General features: G+C 36.6%; 1 pseudogene; it reads right to left on the bottom strand.

The window, feature by feature from the left end:
• Positions 1-18,636: 18,636 nt before the first annotated feature.
• LOC115507132 lies at positions 18,637-19,720 on the bottom strand (annotated as a pseudogene).

Here is a 19,720-nt window from a genome sequence, read left to right as displayed (position 1 = left end):
TTCCAAATAAGTTTCTACCAGTAATCAATTCTGAAATTTGGGAAATAATTTCTCCTCTATGGGCTTCAGTTTCTTATCTATAAAATAAAGGAGTTTAATAAACTGAAACCTTAATTTACATTAGAATCACTTAACATACTTGGTAATATCATTACTTGGCCTCACTCAAGAGATTATGTTCATTGATTTGAGAAAAAGATCTTTAATATGAATTTTAAACAAGTACTACCCAATGATTATAGTGAAGGTAGTCTGTAGGCCACATTTCAAAAAATACCAGAATACCTCAGAATTTTTTAGCACTAAAATTATATGAATCATATGAATCAATTTCATCCACTCTTCACAGTTCCTGAAATTTTCCCGTTAACCATTTTTATTCCTTAGAGTACTATCTCTAGTTTGCACCCTGTTAACACCATTAACATATTCATATTCATTAGCATGGATTACTCCATTAGATTAAATGAACTTTCAAACTTGGCACTGAAATACTGAGGCAGCTCAAGGGGCATATGGCAAGTCCATGGATAAAAAAAGGCAATGTTTATCTGGGGAAACATAAAATAACAGGAAAGATGGGAAGGCCTAGTTTATAAGAAAAAAAATGATTTACTAGGTCTTTTCCCCCTCCATCTGGTCTGGGTTAATTAGCTATAAAAGGTTATTGAAAACTTAACATATTTGATGTTTTCCACCTAAATAACTGAAAAAAAAAGCTGTGACTAACAACTAAAGACAGAATATGTTGTAAGGGCAGAGCTGAGATTTAGGGATCTGGAAGTTGGAATATCTGGAAGACAATGCTTCCAATCTACTTCTCAGAACAATGAGATCTGTCATAGACTCTGGGTCTAAAGTTCTCTCTTGTTCAGCAAGAAAGCTGATTAAAATGCAAGAGATGGGTAATGTCCGGGAAAAGACAAGAGCCCCCAAATAAGGGTCCTTCCTCCATATTTATTAAGATCAGAATGCTTTCAAATGTGATGGATGTGCACAAAGAGACAATGAATATGTCAACATTAACTCATGGGCATGAGGAAAAGCGGTTTTGAAGATATACAGTGTTTGAGGTTTGGGTCAATATAAAACAAAATCCTGGCGCCAGGTAGATGGGCACATGGTTGTTACTGGCAGACAGGAGGTGCCTCTCTGTTTATCTTAGCTGGCCTACGGGATAAGACAGATAAAGCATGTAACCTCAGGGTTAACAAGACACCTTTCTTTTGCTAATCAACTCCACTCTTGGCAGCTTCACCCACAGCTGTTTATACCCTATTTACCTGTTTAATTAATTTTGTCCTTCCTTCCTGTGAAAGCAGCTTTCTGCTATAGTACTAAATTAGGGGGGAGGGCGTTTTTGCCCTGAATACCTAATCTTGCTTATCTCATATACCTTTGTATTGGGGCCTTTGCCCCGCCCCCTCTCTGTTCTGGGACCTTCCCCCCTACTCTATTCTGGGGGCCTTTGCCCCTCTACTCTATTCTGGGGGACTTCCCCCCCTACTCTTTCCTTGTTTATATAATCTTGTTTACCCAAATTGGATGCAATCATCCTAAGGCTTTGTAATTCTTTATGCCTTGTGAACCCATCAGTGCAGGCTCAGGGAATTCCTAAGCTTATTCCCCAGAGACATCCACTGAAAGACTACTGTGAAATTTTCAGAGAGGGAAATTGCCTTTGATGAGCAAGATAAGCCAAGAAAACAAAACAGCTCTTATTTAGATATGCAATTATTAATCTTATTTAGCTGAAAAAAGAGTTAACACTCTTCATAGTTTTGACACGCCTTTTTTTAAAAATGTTTATTAACTTTTGAGAGAGACAGACACAGAGTGTGAGCAGTGGTGAGGCAGAGAGAAAGGGAGATGCAGAATCCGAAGCAGGCTTCAGCCTCCAAGCTGCCAGAATAGAGCCCGATTTGAGGCTCAAACTCACAAACTGTGAGATCATGACCTGAACTGAAGTCGGACGCTTAACCGACTGAGCCACCAAGGCAACCAAGGTTTTGTTTTTGTTTTTGTTTTTAATTTATTGTCAAGTTAGCTAACATACAGTGTGTACAGTATGCTTTTGGTTTTGGGGGTAGATTCCTGTGATTTATCGCTTGCATACAACACCTGGTGCTCATCCCAACATGTGTTCTCCTCAATGCCCATCACCCTTTTCTTCCCTTCCCCACCCCTCCCATCAACACTCAGTTTGTTCTCCCCATTCAAGGGTCTCTTATGCTTTGCCTCCCTCTCTGAAACTGTTCCTCTTCCTTACCTCATGGTCCTGCATTAAGTTTCTCAAGTTTCACATATAAGTGAAAATATAGGATATCTTCTTTCTTTGACTAATTTCACTTACCATAATACCTTCCAGTTATATCCATGTTGTTGCAAATGGCAGGACTTTATTCTCTCTCATTGCCAAGTAGTATCCCATTGTATATAAAAACCACATCTTCTTTATCCATTCATCAGTTGATGGACATTTGAGCTGTTTCCATAATTTGGCTATTGTTGAAACTCTGCTATAAACATTGGGGTACATGTGCCCCCATGAATCAGAACTACTGTATCTTTTGGATAAATTCCTAGTAGTGCAATTGCAGTTCTACTTTTAATTTTTTGAGGGCCCTCCACACTATTTTCCAGAGTGTCTACACCAGTTTGCATTCCCACCAAAAGTGCAAGAGAGTTCCCCTTTCTCCACATCCTCACCAGCATCTGTCGTTTCCTGAGTTGTTAATTTCAGCCACTCTGACTGGTGTGATGTGGTATCTCAGTGTGGCTTGGACTCGTATTTCCCTGATTATGATTGACGTTGAGCTTATTTTCATGTGTTTGTTGGCCATATGGAAAAGTGGAATATCTTCTTTAGAAAAGTGTCTATCCATGTCTTCTACTCATATCTTCACTGGATTATTTGTTTTTGGGTGGTGAGTTTGGTAAGTTCTTTATATATTTTGTATATTAACCCTTTATCTGATATGTTACTTGCAAATATCTTCTCCCATTCCGTCAGTTGCCTTTTAGTTTTGTTGATTGTTTCCTTTTCAGTGCAGAAGCTTTTTATCTTGATGAGGTCCCAATAGTTCATTTTTGCTTTTATTTCCCTTGCCTTCTGAGACCTGTCAAGTAAGAAGTTGCTGCGACCAGTGTCAAAGAGGTTTCTGCCTGTTTTCTCCTGTAGGATTTTGATGGTTTCATTTTTCACAGTTAGGTCTTTCATCATTTTTGAGTTTATTTTTGTGTATGGTGTAAGAAAGTCTTCCAGTTTAATTCTTCTGCATGTTGCTGTCCAGTTCTTCCAAAACCATTTGCTAAAGAGACTCTCTTTCTTTTCCATTGAATACTCATTCCTGTGTTGTCAAAGAGTAGTTAGCCATACATTTGTGGGTCCAATTCTGGGTTCTCTATTCTATTCTCCATTTGTCTATGTGTCTGATCTTGTGCCAGTACCATACTATCTTGATGATTACAGCTTTGTAGTAGAGGCTAACATTCGAGATTGTGATGCCTCCTGCTTTGGTTTTTTCAACATAACATTGGCTATTCGGGGTCTTTTTTGGTTCCATACACATTTTAGGCTTGTTTGTTCTAGCTTTGAGAAGAATGCTGATGCAATTTTGAGTGGAATTGCATTGAATGAGTAGATTATTTGGGTAATATTGACATTTTAACAATATTTATTCTTCCAAAACATGAGCATGGAATGTTTTTCCCTTTTTTTGTGTCTTCTTCAATTTCCTTCACAAGTTTTCTATAGTTCTCAGCACACAGATCTTTCAAATATTTGGTTAGGTTTATTCCTAGGTATTTTATGGTTCTTGGTGCAATTGCAAATGGGATCAATTTCCTGATATCTCTTTCTGTTGCTTCATTATTGGTGTATAGAAATGCAACTGATTTTTGTACATTGATTTTGTATCCTGAAGCATTGCTGAATTCATGTATCAGTTCTAGCAGCTTTTTGGTGGGGACTTTCAGGTTTTCCATGTAGAGTATCATGTCGTCTGTGAAAAGTGAAAGTTTCACTTATTCTTTGTCAATTTGGATGCCTTTTATTTAATTTGGTTGTCTTATTACTCAGGCTAGGACTTCCAACACTATGTTAAACAACAGTGGTAAGAATGGACATCCCTGCCATGTTCCTGATCTCAGGGGGAAAGCTCTCAGATTTTCGTCATTGGAGATAGTATTAGCTATGGGCTATTCATATATGGCTCTTATGATGTTGAGGTATGTTCCTCCTATCCCAACTTACTTGAGGGTTTTTATTAAGAAAAGATGCTGTATTTTGTCAAATAAAATACTTTTTTTGTACATATTGACAGAACCATATGGTTGTTTTCCTTTCTTCTATTAATGTGATATATCACATTAATTGATTTGTGAATATTGAACCAACCCTGCAGCACAGAAATGATTCCCACTTGATCGTGGTGAACAATTCTTTTGATATAAAGTTGAATTCAATTTGCTAGTACCATGTTGAGAATCTTTGCATCCATGTTCATCAGGGATAGTGGCCTATAATTCTCCTTTTTAGTGGAGTCTCTGTCAGGTTTAGGAATAAAGGTAATGCTGGATTCATAGAATGAGTCTGGGAGCTTTACTTCCATTTCTATTTTTTGGAACAGCTTGAGAAGATAGGTATTAACTCTGCTTTCAACGTCTGGGAGAATTCCCCTAGGAAGCCATCTGGCCCAGGACTCTTATTAGTGGGGAGATTTTTTTTTTTTAATTTTTTTCAACGTTTATTTATTTTTGGGACAGAGAGAGACAGAGCATGAACGGGGGAGGGGCAGAGAGAGAGGGAGACACAGAATCCGAAACAGGCTCCAGGCTCTGAGCCATCAGCCCAGAGCCAGACGCGGGGCTCGAACTCCCGGACCACGAGATCGTGACCTGGCTGAAGTCGGACGCTTAACCGACTGCGCCACCCAGGCGCCCCAGTGGGGAGATTTTTGATTACTGATTCAATTTCTTCACTGGTTATGTGTCCTTTCATTTTTTTTTTTATTTCTTCCTGTTTGAGTTTTGGTAGTGTGTGGGTGTCTAGGAATTATTCCGTTTCCTCCAGGTTGTCCAGTTTCTTGGCATATAGTTTTTCATAGTATTCTCTAATAATTGTTTTTATTTCTGTGGTGTTGGTTGTGATATGTCCTTTTTCATTTGTGATTTTATTCATTTGGATCATCTCTTTTCTAGAATTCTGGCTAGGGGGTATGAATTTTGTTTATATTTTCAAAACAACAGCTGTTAGTTTAATTGATCTGTTCTACTTTTTTTTGTTTGATTGATTGATTGATTGAATTTTGGATTCTATTTTTTTTTAATTTCTGCCCTAATCTTTAGTATTTCTCTTCTTCTGCTGGCTTTGTGGTTTCTTTCTGTCTGCTTCTAGTTTCTTTAAGTTTGCTGTTAGATTTTGTATTTGGGATTTTTTTTGTTTCTTGAGATAGGCCTGGATTTCAATGTATTTTCCTCTCAGGACCGCCTTTGCTGCATCCAAAATGGTTTGGACTGTGGTGTTTTCATTTACATTCACTTTTGTATATTTTTAAAAAATTTCTTCTTTAATTGCCTGGTTGAACCATTCATTCTTTAGTAGGATGTTCTTTAACCTCGATGCATTTGGAGGCATTCCAAATATTTTCTTGTGGTTGATTTCAAGTTTCATAACGTTGTGATCAGAAAATATGCATAGTATGATCTTAATTCTTTTATATTTATTGACAGCTATTTTGTAACGCAGTATGTGATTTATCTTGGAGAATATTTCATGTGTACTCTAAAAGAATTTGTATTCTGATGCTTTCAGATTAAAAGTTCTGAATATATCTGTCAAGTTCATCGGGCCCAGTGTATCATTCAAGGTCATTGTTTCTTGATATTTTGCCTAGATGATCTGTCCATTGTTGTCAGTGGAGTATTAAAGTCCCCTGCAGTAACAATATTCCTATCAATAAGATTGCTTATGTTTGGGATTATTTGATTTATATATTTGGGTGCTTACAAGTTTACAGTATAAACATTTACAATTGTTAGCTCTTCTTGATGGATAGACCCTGTAATTATGATATAATGCCCTTCTTCATCTCTTGTTACAGCCTTTAGTTTAAAATCTAGTTTGTCTGATATAAGCATAGCTACTCCAGCTTCCTTTTGACTTCCAGTAGCATAATAAATGTTTTTCCATCCTTTAACTTTCAATCTGAAGGTTTCCTCAGGTCTAAAATGGGTTTCTTGTAGACAGCATATAGACACATCTTGTTTTGTTTTGTCTTGTTTTTTATACATTCTGATACCCTATGTCTTTTGGAGCATTTCATCCATTCGCATTCAGAATTATTATTGAAAGACATGGATTTAGTGTCATTGTATTATCTGCAGGTTTTATTCTTATGGTGATGTCTCTGGTACTTTGTAGTCTTTGCAACGTTCTCCTCACAGAGTCACCTTAGGATCTCTTGCAGGGCTGGTTTAGTGGTCATGAGCTTCTTAAGTTTTTGTTTGTCTGAGAGAGTCTTTATCTTTCCTTCTATTCTGAATGACAACCTTGCTGGGTAAAGGATTCTTGGCTGCATATTTTTCCTATTCAGCATGTTGAATATTTCCTGGCACTCCCTTCTGGACTACCATGTTTCAGTACATAGGTCTGCTACTACCCTTATGTGTCTACCCTTGTAGGTTAAGGCCCATTTGTCCTTAGCTGCTTTCAGAATTCTCTTTTTATCTTTGTATTTTGCCAGTTTGACTATGATATGCTGTGGAGAAGACCTATTCTTGTTAAATCTGAAGGCGGTTCTCTGTGCCTCCTGGATTTGGATGTCTGTTTCTTTCCCCATATTAGGGAAGTTCTCAGCTTTAATTTGTTCAAGTAAACCTTCTGCTCCTTTCTGTCTCTTCTTCTTATGAAACTCCTATGGTATGGATATTATTACGTTTCACTGAATCACTTAGTTGTCTAATTCTCCTCTCATGGTCTAGTAGTTCCTCATCTTTTTCTCGGTTTCATCATTTTCCATAATTTTTCCTGTATTTCACTGAATCTCCCCTCTGCCTCCTCCATCCTTGCTGTCACCACATCTAGTTTATTTTTCACCTCACTTATAGCACTTCTTAATTCATCTTGTCTATTAGTTCCTTGATCTCTGGAGCAATAGATTCTCTGCTGTCTTCTATGCTTTTTTTCAAGACAGCTATTAATCTTATGGCTATTATTTAAAATTCTTGCTCAGATATATAGTTTATATCTGTTTTGAGCAATTCTTTAGCTTTCATTTCTTCCCAGAATTTCTTTCAAGGAGAATTCTTCTGTTTCATCATATTGGCTAGTTTTCTGTTCCTTATGTGTTTTAATAGCTTGCTATGAGTACTGAACCTTTGAGCACTACTATGTTAAAAGCACAGGTCCTGTGCTGTCCAGGGCCTGGCCCTTCAGGAGGTGTTTTTGGATTGTGTTTCATGATTTCTGTTGTTGAGACTCTGGTTGCTTTATCTCTCTACTTGTATTAGTGGTTTGGACCTTCCATCAGGTGTGCCTTAATATGTTCATTCAAGTATCTCTGGAAAGAAATTTAGGGGAAAAAGGGGGGTGGTGGTGGAAGAAGACTTATCCCATACAAAGAAAGGAATATCAGAGGTAGGGAAAAGGAAAAGAATAAAAATTGACATGCCAGAGAATCAGAGAAACTACACGGATTAGTCCAGAGAGAGAGAGAGAGAGAGAGAGGGAGGAAAATAAAGAAGGAGATGCAAAAGAGATGTAAAAAGAATAGATTATTAATTTCTGTTTAAACAAACCAAAAACCAGAATAACCAGACTAGAGAAGGGAAGAAAAAAGAGGAAGAAAAGGAAGAAAATATACACATACTTTATATATATATACAAATATATATGTATGCATCTACATACATAAAATAACAACTGACCAAGAATCAAATCAGAGAATGCAAAACCACCGGGCTGACATCTGACAGTGCCTTGAAACTGGTGACTGCACTCCTCTTGAGGAGGGCCTTTCTGGTTCCATCAGTGTCAATCTTGCTGTGTTGGATATTCAGTTACCAGACATGGAGGGGCGTGGTTTTGTGTAGCTGGGCTTGCCTCCACTGTGTGCCCATTGTCCATTCCCTGAAACCCCAATTTGTTGGTGATGGGGAGAAAAATGGCAATGCTCCAGTCTCTCTTCCCCAGACCGGGTGTCCCAACCCACTCTGTTCGGTCTGTCCTCACAATGCCACTATGTGCGAGATGGCCAGTTCTACTCCACTCCACAGTCTCCCATGCCTCCCAGCTGCTTGGATGGGGTTAAAACCCCAGTGTCTTAAAGGATTCTGCTCCATGTGCCCTGGTTCTGGGGAAGCGCAACTCCACCCCACAGACTAAGGGCCCCTGGGTCCTCACAGTGTGGAGTGAGCAGGCCACTATGTCCTGCTTCACCATTTCCCGCACCTCCCTGGCACTTGGCTGGGATTCAAACCCCGATGTCTTAAAGGATCCTACTCCATGTGCCCCAGTTCCAGGATGCTTTTACTCTGGGGTACTGTCACAAAGGGCCTCTGGGTGGTGGGGGCCTGCAAGGTCTTTTGTAGTTGGAGTGGCTACTTTCCTTCTTCCCACAGCACTAAAGGGAGGGGAATGCTCTCTCTGACTGCACCTGGAAGCTAGCTACTGAGCCTGGGGCTGGCTCTCCTCCCCGCCAGACACATGAACAGGCCAGAGAAAGCCCCACCATTAGAGATTGGTTCTTTCTGTTTTTTTGGTTCCCTGTTCCAAGGTTTTTCTCTTATCCAAATACAATATTACACTTCCACAGACTCTCTTTCTCTTCCTTTTGTCTCTCCATAGAATGGGATCCCTCCTGTCCATTCCTTTGTCTCTGATTTTGTCTCTCCTAGTTCATAATCATGCAACTATGGCCTGCCATCTTGTCCCTGTGGGCTCTTGGAGATGTTTCCATCATTTTGTAGCCCAAATTTCTGGAATTCCAAGTCTTCTGTCCTCAACACTGCTGTGTTTGAGGGAGGAGGGAACTTCAGGTCCCCCTGCTTTTCCGCCATGTTGACTTCTCCTGCAGTTTTGACAGGTCTTAAATGATTCTGTCTATATGGCAGAGCCTTTCTGATATTATTTAGATGAAGTCATCTAACTGAAAATAGTTCTTTCTCAGATCACTGTCTGGATTGGGGTGTGTGGGGGCAAGAGACAGAAAGAAAGAAAAAGATAGTAGGGAATGAAAGAAGGGAGGAAGGAAGGAAGGATAAGGAAAGAAAGAGAAAGAAAGAAAGAAAGAAAGAAAGAAAGAAAGAAAGAGGAAGGAAGGAAGGAAGGAAGGAAGGAAGGAAGGAAGGAAGGAAAAAGAAAGAAAGGGGGCACCCGTGTGGCTCAGTTGGTTGGGCATCCGACTTGATTTAAGCTCGAGGCATGGTCTCCAGTTAGCGAGTTTGAGCCCTGTGTCAGGCTCTACTCTATCAGTGCAGAACCTGCTTGGGATTTTGTTTCTCCCTGTCTCTCTGTCTCTCCCCAGATTTTTCTCTCTAAAAAGAAACAAACTTTTGAAAAAAAAGAAAGAAAGAAAAGATTTTTAATTGGTAAAAGGATTGAACAAGTTGCTTTTATTTATTATTTACTTTTTCTATTTCTCAACTGGAAAGAAACATACATTTCCGTGTCAGGCATCTTACAGAAATTGCCTCATCTACTGCACAATGGCCCTAAGAGAAAGTGATGCACTGTAAAGGGAAGGGTGAAGGGCTTGTTTGAGTTTGAATTTGAGAATTGTGGAAAGAAGTGATGCAGAATGCACCCAGAAGTGTAATATGAAGGAGAAAGAATTAAACTCAATACTTCTATACATTTGTGAATAGAGGCAGTGATTTTACCTTAACCTAAAGAGTTGTTACTATTTTCATTTGGTGAATGAAAGCTATTAAGACAGTGCTAATAAATGTCAATGATAAGATTCAAACCTACTCAGCTTTATTCCAAAGTCACTAGTGTTTTGTCTTTTCTTTATTTTTAATGTGTATTTGTTGGTATTTATATTTTAATTCAACAAACGGGTTTTTATTTATTATTTAGACTCCAGTTAGTTAACCTATAGTGTAGTATTGGTTTCAGGAGTAGAATTTAGTGATTCATCACTTACATATATAACACCCAGTGCTTAGGCCTCTTTAATGCCCATCACCCATTTAGCCCATTCCCCACCCACTTTGCCTCCAGCAACACTCAGTTCATTCTCTATATTTAAGAGTGTCTTATGTTTTGCCCACCTCCATGTTTTTATATTTTTTTTGCTTCCCTTCCCTTATTTTCATCTGCTTTGTATCTTAAATTCCACATACGTGTGAAGTCATATGATATTTGTCTTTCTCTGATTGACTTATTTCGATTAGCATAATACACTCTAGTTCCATCCACATTGCTGCAAATGGCAGGATTTCATTCTTTTTGAAAACTGAGTAACATTCCATTTTATATATATATATATATATATATATATATATATTCCTTTATATATATATGTATATATATATTCCATTTTGTGTGTATATATATATATGTATATATATATATGTGTGTGTGTATATATATATATATATATATATATATATACCACATCTTCTGTATTCATTCATTAGTTGAACATTTGGGCTCTTTCCATAAACTGGCTATTATTGATAACACTGCTATAAATATGGGAGATGCATGGGCCCCTTTGACTCAGCATTTTTGTATCTTTTGGATAAATACTTGGTGGTGCAATTTCTAGGTCATAGGGTAGTTCTATTTTTAGTTTTTTGAGGAAACTCCACACTGTTTTCAGAGTGGATGCACCAGTTTTCATTCCTACCAGCAGTGGAGAAGTGCTCCCTTTTCTCTGCATCATCACCAACTTCTGTTGTTTCCTGAGTCGTTAATTTTAGCCATTCTGACAAGTATGAGGTGGTATCTCATTGCGGTTTTGATATCTATTTCCTTGATGGTGAGTGATGTTGACCATCTTTTCATGTGTCTGTTAGCCACCTGGATATGTTCTTTGGAAAAGTGTCTGTTCATTTATTCACTGGATAATTTTTTTTTTTTGCGGGGGAGGGGTGTTGAGTTTGGATCCCAACCCTTTATCTTATATGTCATTTGAAAATATCTTCTTCCACTCTGTCAGTTGCATTTTAGTTTTGTTGATTGTTTCCTTTACTGTATATAAGGTTTTTTTTTTTAATATTGATAAGGCCTCAGTAGTTCATTTTTGCTTTTGTTTTCCTTGTTTCCAGAGATAAGTCTAGTAGGTAGCTGCTGCTGCTGAGGTCAAAGACATTGCTGCCTGTTTCTCCTCTAGGATTTTGATGGTTTCCTTTCTTGCATTTAGGTGTTTCATCCATTTTGAATTTACTATTTTTCTGTATGGTGTAAGAAAGTTCCTCAGTTTCATTCTTCTGCATGTTGCTGTTTACTTTTCCCAACACCATTTGCTGAAGAGGCTGCCTTTTTTTCCGTTGTATATTCTTTCCTATTTTGTCAATGATTAGTGGGCCACACATTTGTGAGTCCATTTATGGGTTTTGTGTTCTGTTCCATTGATCTATGTGTCTATTTTTTGTGCCAATACCATACTGTCTTGATGATTACAGCTTTGAAATACAGCTTGAAGTCCATAATTGTGATATTTCCAGCTTTGGTTTTCTTTTTCAACATTACTTTATCTATTCAAGGTATTTTCTGGTTCCATACAAATTTTAGTATTGTTTGTTCTGTTTCTGTGAAGAATGCTGGTGTTATTTTGATAGGGATTGCTTTGAATGTGTAGCAACAAAGACTAGAAAGGACCAGAGAACATCACTAGAAACACCAACTCTACAGGCAACACATTGACACTAAATTCATATCTTTCAATAATCACTCTGAATGTAACGACTAAATTCTCCAATCAAAAGACATAGAGTATCATAATGGATTAAAAAAAAATAAGTTCCATCTATATACTGCCTATAAGAGACTCTTTTAAGACTTAAAGTCAACTTCAGTGTGAAAGTGAGGGGATGGAGATCCATCTATCATGCTAATGGACATCCAACGAAAGCCAGAGTAGCCATACTTATATCAGATTAACTGGATTTTAATTTTTTTTTCAAAGTTTATTTATTTTTGGGATAGAGAGAGACAGAGCATGAACAGGGGAGGGGCAGAGAGAGGGAGACACAGAATCGGAAACAGGCTCCAGGCTCTGAGCCATCAGCCCAGAGCCTGACGCGGGGCTCGAACTCACGGACAGCGAGATCGTGACCTGGCTGAAGTCGGACGCTTAACCGACTGCGCCACCCAGGCGCCCCAGATTAACTGGATTTTAAAAGAAATACTGTAACCAGAGATGAAGAAGGGCATGGCCTTTTGTCTTTTCAATGTTATTTTTAATTTTTGCTTAATTTGTGTGTGTTATATTTAACTTGTGCTTAGGAAATTTCTTCTGAGCACTGAGCCTAGGCTCTTGGGCACATATAATTTGCAAGAGCTAATAGTAAGCCATAAGTCCCATCACTACTTTACTTGAAGCCTGAAAATGAAATCACTTCATTTAAACCTATGCAATTCAAATACCAATGGTGGTTCTCAAATACCAATTAATAATACCATTTTCACAGACATGGGAAAAATATAAATAATACATTTTCACAAGGCTAAATGCATTCCAGTTAAACATGTTTTTATTCCAAGCTTGGGTTCTTTCTTTAAATAAGGGTGGTAGATTAAAATGTCCTTTAAAAATATATTAATGGTAATAGTAGATGTAATTGGTGATTTGCTTTAATATATTTGGCAAAATACAATCTCTGCCAGTCCCTCCTATTTTTTTCTATAGAATTATTTTCTGGACTGTGAAATCCACATCTATTGTGATAACAACTCTTGTGATAAGGTATTTAAGTTTACTTGAATGTATTATAGGGATTTGAGGACCCTTAATTAAGAAGTAAGTCAGAGGTAAACCATGCAGCACTTTGCATTTCTTCTCCCTAAACTGTTAAGAGGTGGTTACTTTTTGTAGTATAAGGCACTAATTATGACATAGAACACTAAATTCTGAAATGCATGTCTTGTAAGCTTCACACTGCCTAATTTTGCAATGTTTTACAATCTAGAACAAATTTGTGGTTTCCTTCACCAGGGAGGACTTAGAAGAGAGGAATATCTTTACCCTCATATATCATGGGATAGAGAAGACCTTTAGTGGAAATTTCTGATTATACTGGTGATACAAATAATGTCATCAAACCATAAAATGTTAATTATATAATTATTACAAATTAGAGTCGAATAATTTAGACTATATTATAGACTATAATTCTTACAAATTATAGCTGAATAACTTGAGTTTACACAAGAAGACACTGAGGCCCTAAAGATAGACAGCTGGATAAATAGTAAGCTGTTTTATAAGGATAAATAGTAAAGCTGTTGGTTGTTATAATAGAAGTTCAGAAAGGTTAATTTATCTGCACAGGGCAAAAGTATTTTATCAAAGGTAATTCCAGTGTAGATGATGGTTTAAAGGCTTTTCTAAATTTTAGTAACCTTTGTTGTGAAGGAAGGAGCTGTTAAAAAAAAAAAAAGACCTTGTCCTTACTTGTCCAGATAAGCCTGTTTCTTACTACAGCAATTTAGATAACTAAGTCAAATCTTCAGTTTTACTAGACATGATCCTAGAAGATATATAGAACGAGGTTATCCCTCAATAAACTACTTAAATGACATCTTTCCTAACCTTATTTAAACCCATGCTTCTCTTTAATAAAAAGACAAAGCAGTCTCATGCCCTTGTTTAATGATACCTAAAGTTTAAAAATATATTAAATATTATGACCATAAATATAAGCAATGGTGATTTTAGAATAAAATGTATTTTATCTTTAAAACTGAACATAGAATTGTATCTGTAAACAGTTAATTTCAACCATACGTTTTTTTATTATAAAAATCCAGGACCCAGCTACTACATGGCAGTAGTAGGTACTCAAAAAATATTTGTTCACAGATGGATGGATAATAAATTAATGACAGAAGAAACCAGATTAAGATGAACTGAGGAGTAAGTGGGAGGTCAAGAGGTAGAGACAATATCATTAAGCTAACTCTGTCATTATTTTCTTCATATCCCCAGTGCCTAACACAAAGCATGCTTCATAGTAATCAGTCGGTGTTTAACTATTTAATTACCATGAGTTTTAAGACAAGAAAATTTCCACAACTTTCCTATTCTAGCTAAAGTTGAAGATACATCACATTATAGGTCACCTTAAATAACAAGTCTATTGCTTTGTTTCATTTTCATAGCCAGAGACAAAACAAAAGAATTTTGAAAGTGATTTATATTAAGCATATTATATTATTAGAAATGCCTTTTCTAGGGGGCGCCTGGGTTGTTCAGTCTGTTAAGCGTCCGACTCTTGATTTTGTCTCAGATCATGATCTCACGGTTGGTGAGATCCATCCCCGCGTCGCTCTGTGCTGACAATGCGGAGGCTACTTGGGAGTCTCTCTCTGCCTCTCTTTCTCTGCCCCTCCCCTACTCATGCATTCTCTTTCTCTCTCTCTCTCTCTCTCTCTCTCTCTCTCTCTCTCTCTCTCTTCACTCTCAACAAATAAATAAATAAACTTAACAAAAAAGAAGAAATGCCTTTTCTAAATACTTAAGCTTCTCTGGTTGTTGTAATGATCCTTCTCCTCTAGTTTCCCAAACATGCCTTTCTTCCTCTACCTCTTTATAGAACGCAAAGTTGTAAGTTGATATAGAATAGTTGAATGCTGTATGAGTTCAACTTATTTACCTTCATTTTTTATTTATCCTTTTTTTATTTATTTATCGGTATATAGATAATTGAGATTTATTTGACATACAACATTATGTAAATTTAAGGTGTACAACATGATTTGGTATTTTTTTACATGTTTATCTTTTTATACTTGAGAGACAGAGCATGAGAGGGTCAGAGAGAGGGAGGGATAGAGGATCTGAAGTAGGCTCTGTGCTGACAGAAGAGATTCTGACACAGAGCTTGAACACACAAACCACTAGAGCATGGCCTGAGCTCAAGTTGGACCCTTAACCGACTGAGCCACCCAGGCACCCTGATTTGATACTTTTATATTGCAATATAATCACCATTATAGCATTAGGTAATACTTTGATTGCATCACACAATTATCATTTCCTCTTGTGGTTAAGAGCAATTAAGATTTGGTCTCTTAGCAAGTTTAATGTTTGTAAGTACATTTTTTGTTGTCTACAAGCCCTATACTGTGTATTAGGTCTCCAGGACTAATTTATCAACTAGGTGCAAATACGTACCCTTAAACATCATCTCTTCCATTCCCCCAACCACCGGTCTCTGGTTCCACCATTTTACTCTTTGACTTTGTGATTTCAGGTTTTTTTAATCTATGTATAAAAGACACAATACAGTATTTGTATTTCTCTGCCTGACTTATGTCACTTATTATCATGTTCTCAAGGTCCATACTTGTTGCAAATGGCAGAATTTCCATTTCTTCATGGCTGAATAGTATTACATTGGATATATATACTGCCTCTTCTTTGTATGTTCAACAATTGATAGACACATGTTGTTTCCATATCTCAGCTATTGGTGCAATAAACATGGGAGTGCATATAATTCCTCAATAACCTCTTTTCATTTTCTTTGGGTATAAATTCAGTAGTGGAATTACAATATCATATGATAGTTTTGTTTTTAATTTTTTTGATGAAGTTCCATACTGTTCTCCACAGTGGCTGAACCAGTTTACAACCAGTGCACAAATGTTCCTTTTTCATTACTTCCTCCACAACATTGTTTTCATTTCTTGTCTTCTTGATGATTTCCATTTACAGGTGTGAGGTGATATCTCATCCTATTTATAATTTGCATTTCCTTGATGGTTAGCAGTATTGAGCACCTTTTCATGTACCTGTTAGAAATTTGGATATCTTCCTTTGAAAAATGTCTATTTAGGTCCTCTGCCCAGTTTTAAAAATCAGATTGTTTGGTTTTGTTGTTGTTGTTGTTCAGTTGTATGTTTTTTTTTAATTTTTAATATGAAATTTATTGTCAAATTAGTTTCCGTACAACACCCAGTGCTCATCCCAACAGGTGGCCTCCTCAATACCCATCACCTCCCCTCCCCACCCTCCCACTCCCCATCAACCCTCATATTGTTCTCAGTTTTTAAGAGTCTTTTATGGTTTGACTTTGAATATTAGCCCATTATCTGATATATGACATGGTTTGCCAAAAGTTTGACCTATTCTATAGGTAGTCTTTTTATTTTGTTTATTTTTTCTTTTGCTTTGCAGGAGTTTTGTGTTTAATTTAGTCCCACTTGTTGATATTTTCTTTTTTTGTTTGTGCTTTTGGTGTCATATCCAAAAAAAGCACTGTTAAGACCAATGTCAAGGAGTATTTTTCACTATGCTTTCTTTCAGGAGTTTTATAGTTTAAGGCCTTTATGTGTAGACTTTGATCCTTTTAGAATTAATTTTTGTGAATGGTATGAGATATGTGAGCAATTTCATTTTTCTGCAGGTTATACAGTTTTTCCAATACCATTTTTGGAAGACTATCCTTTCCCCACTGGAGGTTCCTGACCCCCTAATCAAATATTATTTGACTGTATATGCAGAGGTTTAATTCTGGGCTCTTCTGTTCCATTGGTCTATGTGCCTATTTATTATTATTATTATTATTATTATTAATTATTATTATTATTTGCAGTACTGCATGATTATAATTCTTATAGTTTTTAGATATAGTTTGAAATCAGGAAATGTGATGCCTCCAGTTTTTTTCATTCTTTCTCATGATTGCTTTATCTATTCAAGATCTTTTATGATTCCATACACATTTTGGGATTGTTTTTTCTAGTTCCACGAAAAATGCTATTGGTATTTTGATAGGGATTGCATTCAATCTACAGGTGGCTTTGGGTAGTATGAACATTTTGACAATATTAAGTCTTCCAATCCATGAAAACAGGATGTCCTTCCATTTGTGTCTTAGATTTCTTTCAGTGAAGTCTTATTCTTTTCATTATAACAAATCCATTACTTCTTTGGATAAATTTATTCCTAGGTATTTTATTGTTTTTGATACTATTGTGAATGGGATATTTTCTTTATTTCTTTTTTCAGATGCCTTATTATTAGTATATAGAAAAACACCTGATTTCTGTGTATTGATTTTATATCCTACAACTTTATGGAATCCATTATTTAAATCCAATAGTTTTTTAGTTTGGTATATGGGATTTTTATTACATAAGATTGTATCATCAACAAATAGTGATAATTGTACTTCTTCATTTCAGATATGAATGCCTTTTATTTCTTTGCCTTGCTGATTGCTCTAGTTAGTACTTCCAATACTATGTTGAGTAAGAATGGAGTAGGCACCTTTGTCATGTTCTTAATCCTCAAAGAAAAGATTAGTATTTTCCATTAATAGAATGTTAGCTATGGGTTTGTCATGTATGGCCTTTATTATACTGAGGTATGTTCTTTCTCTACCTATCTCTTGACAGATTTTACCATTAGAAATATATTTTGTCAAATGCTTTTTCTGCATTTTTTGAGATGATCGTACAAATTTTATCTTTCATCCTATGAAGTATATCACATTTATTTATTTGAGTATTTTATTTTTTGGGGTAAACTATTTTTTATTGGAAAACAAATACAAAACTTGGAATGGATTTGTGGCAAATCATGCCATAAGCAGATTTTCTTTAAGTGGCTAAGCAAAGTTTAAAAAGCAAGTAATAGGGGTGCCTGAGTGGCTCGGTTGGTTAAGCATCAACTCTTGATTTTGGCTCAGGTCATAATCTTATGGTTCATGGGATCAAACCCCATATCAGGCTCTGCACTGACAGAGTAGAGCCTGCTTGGCATTCTCTTTCTCTCTGCATCTCCCCTGCTCTCTCTCTCTCTCTCTCTCTCTCAAAATAAATAAATAAAGTTTTTTTAAAGCAAGTAGTAATAAAAAAAATGTTTCAGGTGCAGGACCATCAGTACCAAAAAATAGTGTACAAGCACCTGGATAATACACCTGTTTTGCAATAGTGTAGCTTTTAAGTACATATTGTCCACACAGAGTCCATAGTCCACAGAGTTACATCTCCACATTTCAACAACATGCTGACAGTTCCTAAAGAAAACTATTTTTTTAAAAAGGCAAAACACAGATGTTCCCTCATTTGACCAATTACATCTGTTTAGATGTGCAGAAGAGCTTAGATATATCCAGAGTAAGCCACATGTAACTTGTTACTTGATCAATTTTCTAAAATAAGGTTTCAGGACAATGACAGAAAACTGAGAAAAGGAAAAAAATGGAGGAATGGAATCCTAATTACTATACAGGCATCTTTTTAAATGTTTGTATATTCATTTTGAGAGAGAGTGTGTGAGTGGTGGAGGGACAGAGAGAAGAGAAAAGAGAGAATTCCAAGCAGGCTCCATGCACAGCATGGAGCCCAACACTGGACTCCACATGGGGCTCGATCTCATGACCTTAATATCATGACCTGAGCCAATATCAAGAGTCTTATGCTTAACCAACTGAGCCACCAGGCGCTCCTGTACGTGCATATATATATATATTTTTTTTACATCAGGGGGAAACCTTTTACAGATAAGTTAAAAAGAAAAGGCACATAAACAATTTTGTACAAGAAATTTAACACATTCTGTACAATGTCTTCACTTTGATGTCATCGTTCGTACAAACTCTTCATAGTTTACCCAACCAGCTCCATCAATATCTGCTTCCCTGAGAATTCATCAACCTCATCATGTGTTAACTTCTCTCCCAGGTTTATCATCACATGGCTAAGCTCTGCTACACTAATATAGCCTTTGCCATCCTTATCAAACACGTGGTATGCTTCTCTAATTTCTTTTTCATTGTCTGTGTCTATGATTTTTATTGCCATCATTATGAGAAGTTCTGGGAAGTTAATTGTGCCATTACCATTAGCATCTACTTCATTAGTCATGTCCTGTAACTCTGTTTCTGTGGGATTCTGCCCAAGAGACCTCATTAGAGTTCCCAATTCTTTTTGTTGTTATAGTTCCATCACCATCCTTGTCAAATAGTGAAACAGCTTCTTTGAATTCTGAAATCTGATGTTCAGTTAGTTGGTCAGTTATGCTGTAAGTAGCACTGGTCTCTGAGAAGTGACCGCAAAACCACTCAGCTCACTGGCCCCACTTGGACTCATATTTCATATTTGAGTATTTTAAAACATCCTTCCCTGGGGTAAATTTCACGTAGTCATGGTGTATAATCCTTTTGATTAGTTCTTAAATTGAGTTTGTTAATATTATTTTCAGTATTTTTGCAACTTGATTTATCATGGATATTGGTCTCTAGATTTTTTTTTCTTGTAGTGTCTTCATCTGGCTTTCATATCAGGGTAATTCTGCCTCTATAGAATGAGTTTGGCATCCTGCTCTTAAATTTTTCTCCTCCTCTTAAATTTTTGGGACAGTTTCAGAAGGATTAGTATTAATTCTTCCCTAAGTGATTGGTAAAATTCATCTGTAAGCCATCTTGTCCTGGGGCTGTCTATGTTTGGGATTTTATTATTATTATTATTATTATTATTATTAATTATTATTATTGAAGTAAGGTTGACATTTAATTAGTTTTATGTGTATAATAGAGT

This window comes from Lynx canadensis, chromosome X (genome assembly GCF_007474595.2).
Source record: "Lynx canadensis isolate LIC74 chromosome X, mLynCan4.pri.v2, whole genome shotgun sequence".
NCBI lineage: Eukaryota > Metazoa > Chordata > Mammalia > Carnivora > Felidae > Lynx > Lynx canadensis.
This window is presented reverse-complemented; position numbering and strand designations above follow the sequence as displayed.